This window comes from Ursus maritimus, unplaced genomic scaffold (assembly GCF_017311325.1).
Source record: "Ursus maritimus isolate PB19 unplaced genomic scaffold, ASM1731132v1 scaffold_11, whole genome shotgun sequence".
In the NCBI taxonomy this organism is placed as follows: Eukaryota; Metazoa; Chordata; class Mammalia; order Carnivora; family Ursidae; genus Ursus; species Ursus maritimus.
In genome coordinates this window covers 17,376,019-17,383,846 of record NW_024423453.1, presented here as the reverse complement: position 1 = coordinate 17,383,846, position 7,828 = coordinate 17,376,019, and the positions used below count along the sequence as shown (strand labels likewise).

At 36.9% G+C, this 7,828-nt stretch overlaps 1 long non-coding RNA gene across 1 annotated transcript in view; it reads right to left on the bottom strand.

Annotated features, from left to right (window-relative positions):
• Nucleotides 1-4,235: 4,235 nt before the first annotated feature.
• Nucleotides 4,236-7,828, bottom strand: part of LOC103661816 — a 13,722-nt gene continuing 10,129 nt past the window's right edge. The window contains exon 3 of the long non-coding RNA XR_568280.1: nucleotides 4,236-4,918. This is a non-coding gene — a long non-coding RNA (uncharacterized LOC103661816). The remainder of the gene's footprint in view (nucleotides 4,919-7,828) is intronic.

Below are 7,828 nucleotides of genomic sequence, written 5' to 3'. Positions count from 1 at the left end.
CTCTTATATCCCGGAGGCTTCTGGAGTCCTGGGCTCTGTCCTGGATATAACTTGATTCTGTGGATGGATCTTCTAAAGCAGAGTAGGTGAAAACTGAGGCCGAGCCCAGGACTTCTGGATGATGTCTAGATCTAAGAGAACCCCAAATGGGATTGACCTCATTAGGTTCCCCAGGGATTTGGGAAGGATGATTTTCTTTCCTCAACCTCGTCTCTGACCCAGCACCTCTAAGTTAAGCATCTCCCCAAACTGCTCCTTGTCCTGCAATTCTTAACTTTTACATTTTTCCCACGCAGAACCCTGTCAAAAGAATGATCTACTGGACATGTTGAACAGCTATTCCCTGACAAAAAAATATTAGAGGTTTTTATGGTTTAATTGATGCTGATATTTTACATTTACATACATTTAGTGGAATCTTGCAGTGATGCAGAGGGAGAATTCTCTGATCCCTTCTGATTAAGAAGGAACAAACAGGGGTGCCTGGATGGCTCAATAGGTTAAGTATAAGACTCTTGATTTTTGGCTTAGCTCATGATCTCAGGGTCATGGGATCAAATTGGGCTCCTGCTCAGTGAGGAGTCTGGTCCTCCCTTCCCTTCCTTCCTCTCAGCCCCCACCCCGCATGCACAATTTCACAAGCATTCTCTCTCTTTCAAATAAATAAATAAAATCTTAAGAAAATTGAACAAACAAATATCTTTTTGAAGAGAAACGTCCTGATTATGTGATTGTCGGCACAGAATATTGGGGATTTGTCATCTTTGGACTACCAAGCATTAAAGAGGCAATTTATAAAATAACTTGATTGTTGGGGCACCTGGGTGGCTCAGTCATTAAGCATCTGCCGTCAGCTCAGGTCATGATCCCAGGGTCCTGGGATCAAGCCCCACATTGGGCTCCCTGCCCAGGGGAAGGCCTGCCTCTCCCTCTCACACTTCCCCTGCTTGTGTTCCCTTTCTCACTGTCTCTCTCTCTGTCAAATAAATAAATAAACAAACAAATAAATAAATAAATAAATAAAATCTTTAAAAAAATAACTTGATTGTTAAATGTTTCTTCATAATTGAAGTAAAGAATTGCCGAAAAAAAAAAAAACCCAATTTGGCTTTATAAAAGAAATTATGTTCATAATTAGTTTATTCTGGCTGAATTGTATGCGAGACTTTTCATTCCAGAGGAAGACAACTGGAATGTACAGTTCTTATAAATCTTTCGCTCCTGAAATCAACTTGTTGAGTAAAAAAGAATGTCTCCAACCATCAGCTAAATTCAGTAGCTAACATGGCATTTAAAAAAGTTTAAAGACACCAAAGCATGGTACTTTAACATTAGAAATAGTTCTGTTTCTGTAATGTTTCTGCTCGTGCTGTTATTTTCCACTGACAGGTAAGAGTGAGGTTTTGACACTCTTAATATAACATAGGGTGTTAATCTTATAATCACCCTGTCAGCACTTTCTGTCAGAGTGTTAATGGCCACCTTTCAGCCACTCAGAGGCTCTTGCCAATAAAAATAATACCGGCATCCAGCCAACCAGAAGTTATTCGGCTACTTTTTTTTCTCATTTTTTTTAAAGCAAAGAATAAATTAAAAAAAAAAAAAGTACCAGCCTTAGAGGCAGAAGTCTATCTCTGTATCCTACTTCCTTATTTCTGCAGTCAATTCTCCCACTGGTAATAAGATTCAACCTTTTTCTCAGTCTGAATCTTTGCATTACATTAAATTTTGTTTTATTCAAGTATAGTTAACACACAATATTACCTTAGTTTCAGGTGTACAACATAATGATTCAATATCCCTATATTTTATGTTATGCATTATATTTGAACTATCCAAAGTATTTCTTAGTTTTTCACATAAATATTCCAAGAAAAAGACCTATCTTGACAGAAAGTGTAAAGCATCCTTTCAACCAGTTGGAAAGGGACAACTATTAATACACAATTAAAAATCACCCAAAACCCAGGGCATTTGAAAGCAACAACTAATATCCATATAGGTATGTTTATTACACAATAGAAGCCTCTAGAACCCATTTCATGCAGAACTTTGAAATAAATTAAGAGAGATTATAATTACTTAAATTTTTTGTTCTGGATTTGATCCTTTATTGAATCAAATAATGGTCTACAACTTTTATCTCTTGGACTAATTAGCCAGCATATAAAAGACGGAGGAAAAAATTAGAGTTGATGGTGTTGGAAAGATTATCTCCCCAGCTGATAGTTTTTTTCCTCTGATGTTCATTTCACTCCCTTGATTTTGCTTTCCTCCCTTACCTTCTAAAAACACTTATTTGGGTTTGAGGACTTCCATTCAGTGTTAACTGCTATCTTCCAGGTCATCTAAGTTATACCCAACACTTTGTATTTAGATGTTCTAAATTAGTGTATTTTGTGTGTGTGTGGTTATATGTTCGTAACACCTTTGGCAAGGAAGTAGCTCTAGGATGCATAATTTCTTGTTGAAATATCAGGATATTTAACATTACAAATACATTTTCCCAATGGAATGTCTACTCATAAATCTACGATTGCCCTAACCACCAAGATCAGTATGAAAATCTAACACATCATGAGCTAAATTTCTCACTCTTCATTTCACCTTAGCTGATATGCCATGTATGTCTCTTGTGTGTTGTTTTAAAAGAAGCAACATATGTACAATAGTACTAGGAGTAGTAATGATTGAAACGAGCTTCTGCAATAACTAGACTGATTTATCTTATGTTAAGGATAAATCTGTCATCCTTTTCTTTTTAGTCATAATACTTTTAGATGGTGTTTTATTTTCCTCATGGCAGGCTGCACATGGAAAATATATTTCCGAGAAATAATATCTAAAGAAATTAATAATATCCTGTTTTCATTGAAAACTAAGTGAAATGTATTAGGGAATTTTTCACTGGGTTTGGCTGTAAAACAGGGAAAACAATGAAGTACCAAGTATAGAAACAATTTTATGAGTACATGGGTTACATACTTTTCTGAGGGAAATTTCCTTTCCAAAATGCTGATTAAAACAAACAAACTAAAATTTGAAGCTAAACACCCCAAGTTCATTTAACACAATGAAAGGCAATTTAATCAAACTGGTATTATGTATTACAGTTTTCCCAGAGGCAGAAGGTAGGAGCGGGAAGAAGTCATTGAGTAGAACAGTTAATTATGAAATACGATCAACTGAACTTCTCACTTTAAGCCTCTGTAATTATCTCCAAAACTGTATTAAAATTTCTAAATTAGTTCTGGGACTCAGATATCTCATAAGGTAGAATTTCAGTGAAATTATGGTGTATACAAATAACCTGGTTTCTATGGCTTTTTTAATAGATTATTTTTAAGCAAAAGAAGATGTTAATGTAATTTCCTTTAAATCCTTAATTTCATCTGTGAAATGAGATCAAATTACATGAGGATTCTTCCACTTCCTCCAGAAGAGGATCTATTTTTAGATCCTAAATCATCTTTAATGTTCTATGAGGGAAGAGTTAGAGTTGTGGAAGTAGATATTCTCTGGGTAAAAGTGATAACATGTCATTGTTGGTCACTGAGGAGGTAGGGAGTGGTCAAGATTCAGAGTTAGGCTTAGTAGAAACAGATAACCCAAACTACTGGGATTGGTATATGACACTGGTTTTTTCAATCATCAATCAACTCTATAGACTTAAAGTACTGGAAAGTACTATCAAACATGATCAGTGACTTGGGGACATTCTAGTAAATGATCGCTAGGTTCCCTTCACTTTATATGACTTGTCTCAGACTATAATTTGTTTTATTCATCAGAGACATTTTATAACTCCATCAAGTATACACCATTTTTTTCTAAAGATATGAACAAAATTTTAGTTTTTTCCTTTGTTCCATTTTTAAATTGAGTTAGTTAAATGGTATTTTTATTTACACATCTAGTCACTATTCCAAATGTATAGTATAATCAATAATCTGAATATATTCCTATCAAAGCAGTATGCACGTAATTGAAAAATAAAGTGCCTCATATTTGTTCTCTTTCCCACTGTTCCATAACTTTCTCATGCTCAGAATGTGGGAGATTATTTTCATGGTGGCACATCTTTTTCTTGCTCCTAGATATTCCAGCATTCTGAGCACTTAACATTCACCTGACTCAGGCTTTCTAGATACCAGGATACACGGCATAGTATTAAAGAATTTTTTGGTGGGGTGTTTTAGTACTTAATACATGTTAAATAATAAAAAGAAAAAAAAATCAAATTTATACTAAGATGTATTATGTAGCTTTTTTGCTGTAGCTATATATTGGCAGATGCAAAAAGAGACAGTAACAATAATGGTGAATGTATTACAGCATTTTGTTTGCAAGCAACAACAACAAAATGACTTTAGGTTTACTTTATAGAGACTCCAGGGGTGCCTGGGTGTCTCAGTCGGTTAAGCGTCCAACTCTTGACTTTGGCTCTGGTCATGATCTCAGGGTGGTGACATCAGCCCTGCATCCCGCTTTCTGCTGGGCGTGGAGCCTACTTGGGATTCTCTCTCTCCCTCTGCCCCTCCCCCCACCTTGGGCATGTACTCTTTCTCTCTAAAAACAAAAACAACAAACAAACAAAAACAACAAAGAGTGACTCCATTTGAAGAGCATGAGTGTGTTCACAGGATTAGAGAGAAGGCTGAAGAGGAACAGCTTCTGAACTGCCCTACTTGAACTAGTCATGGTAGTAAGGCTTGACAATCTCCCTGGGAAACGGACGAAGTCCAACTCATTCTTTCAGCCTTGCTTCCACAATGATCAAGCTTCAAAGTTCTTGGCCTTGCAAGTGTAGGGAGATGCAGAAGGAATTTCCAGTGATCTGAAGGCAGCTCTTGAAGAGGAAGGCAGGCACATGAATTTCATGTTCCACTAAGATGACATTCAGTGAAGAGTGGCCCATCTGGAAATTAAATTGTGGTATTGGGTGGTCAAAATATTAAAATACATTATAATAATATTTATCTTTATAAGTGAAGCAGTATAGTTTCCCACCAGTGGCAAGGAAACTCATATAAATATGTGATGTTTAGGTAATGAGAAGTAAAGAGGGGAAAGAGCTTACTTTTATATTCTAAAACCAACCAAATGAAGTCTTATGTTAACATACTCTAATAACAGCAAAACATTAATGACTTAGAAGTTATAGGTCTAAGTCACTAGGGACTGACTAAAAGAAACAGGTGTTAAGACATTTACTTAGGCTGATGACAGTTTGCTGCTAATTAAATCATTAACTGAGGATTCTGCAACACTTTGGCAGCACTCAACATGCTCAAATCAGTTTCTCACACCTAGTTTAAAGGAGTGCTCTTGCTTTCTTTTTATCATTAAATAAACTTTGCTTAATTAGCAGTTACCTTCTCAAGTTTGCCAAACATAGCTTGGCACTTAGTCTAACTAAACATGGGATAAATTAAGAACAAACTTTAAGAAAATTACTTTATGATCTTTTATTAAATTTAGCAGATGGAAATATAAAATAACACAAAACAAAAATCGAAACCCAAAATTGCTACAAAGACACAAAAAATAATTTTTAAAACTCGAGAATACTCAGGAAAGAAATGAAAAGAGAAATGGAGAAATTTTATGTAAACGAGGATTTGAAAATGGGGGAGATGGTATCATTAGCTAATTTATCCTCCTACAAACAAACTTAAAATATTGAAGTAAGCAATAGTAAGTCTGACTAGTTTTTATACTCCAAAATGCACCACTGTAATACACCATAAGCAGAGAATAAAACTATCCTCCTTCTTTCAGCTGGTCCAACTAAAGAAGACTTTCAAACGTCCCAATTCTCAGAATCTAGTTTATATAATGGATCATCAGGAAATAAAACTGACCTATAAAATCACTCACTGAAAAGTAATCGACTGAGAAAGACAACCTTTTGAGATTGGCCAATCAACTGATATGGGCTCGGAGAAAAGATTTGTACTGTAAGGTTTAGAGTGAAATTAAATATGGCTCCTGTTCTTAGAGGTTTTTTTTAAGTCTCTCTCTGGGGGACAAAATGATCTTGGAAGAAACAATGAACTGAATAAGACAAAAACCAGGAAGTGCTTAAGTTTTTTAGGAAAGTAGGAAATCCAGTTGAAAATTGAGGATGAGATAACATCTTAGAAGATGGACAGTAGTAAAGTGAACGTTTCAAGTAAGGCAAAGGTAGTAATGTGTGTGGTGCCTGGTAGAGGCACCAGTTGAATCTGGGAACACGAGTTCTGGTGGAGATGGGTCACAATTCCATGGTGTAATGGATAGAAGAACTTCAGTGTTGTTGAACATACTCAAGATTCACCAGCCAGACCAAGAAGCCTAGAGACTGACAAGAAAATGATGTTGATTGTTTGGGGTTGCAAAATAGAAAACCTTGAAAAGCACACAGAAGAATGTAGAGGTATTTGTACTTGAAGCAGTAGGACAAAGCCGGATAAGTCTACAGAGAAAAGCCTGGAAGGGATTTGCAGGAAGGATATGTCTACCTCTATGTTTCTTTTAACATGATAAATACCAATAGATTTAAAATAGAAGCTGAAATCAACTAATTCATAGAGACCAGAAAATGTACTGCCAAAGAAATAGAAAACCCACAGTTACATCGATGGTATGACTCAAACAAACAGAAAAAATTATGACTTTTTTTTTAATAAAAGGGCAGTATTTAATCAAGCAATTGAGTGGAAATGTCAGCCCCTACTGCACTCAGGCTGCTCAGCTGTAGTCATTCAGGCCTTTAACCTCCAGCCTCAAGACTGCCTAGTCTGGAGCCAATTCTTTTGCACAGAGCAGGGAGTATATTGGGATCTTCAGTCTGAGGATTAAACATCATGCTGTTTGGTTAAACATCAAAGCAGCCACGTGCACTTATCACTTTTCCCTTCTCAAATGCTACTAAATTTGCAGAGACAGAGAAAGAGGGAAAGAGGAAAGAATGAAGAAAAGAGAATGGAAAAGGAGAGAGAAACAGGAGGCAATGGGAGTGGGGTCAAACAGAGACCACCAGTATCAACTCCTTAAGTATTTTCTTGAAAGCTGGAAAGCACGGGGAAGGGGAATTATCTTAGAGGAGACGTTGCAAACTAAGTGCTTGCAGAGAGGAATATCAAAAAGAAAGATTATTTTATCCTAAAGAATTCTGGGCTTAGAATGAATAAATTGTCAATGAACACAAGATAAGGTGCAAACTTGAAAATGGAGACTACTTTAAAAAATCTGTCTGGAACAACTGCCACCCTTCCCACATGCACATCCATCACATTTCCCAGTGTATAAAGCTACATGACCATCCTGTCTTAGCAACAACTTCGCCAAGGCAACACACACACACATTTCATCTCACCTCTGGTCATGACCTGAAGAGATCATGGGACTATTATATGGAAAAACTGAGCCAGAAGTTTCCAAACTTAGGGGCAGCAGGCATAGAGAAAAGTGGTGCTGTTGTACCATAATGACAAAAGGGAAATTATGAGAAAGACTTTAACACCAGGACCACCATCCATCTTCCTCAACCCTTTTCTCAGATGTGAACTGCTGAGGAAAATCACTCCAGGCAGAAGCAGCGCTGATCCTTCTCTGGAGCGATATCAGGGTTTCAGAAAAATGATGTCTAGATTTTGAAATTTAGAAATCTCCCAGGAGAGCGCCTGGGTGGCTCAGTCTGTTAATCATCTGCTTTAGGCTCGGGTCATGATCTCAGGGTCCTGGGATTGAGTCCCGTTTCGGCTCCTTGCTCAGCAGGAAGTCTGCTTCTCCCTCTGCCTCTGTTCCTTCCACCAATCATTCTCTCTCTCTCTCTCTCTCTCTC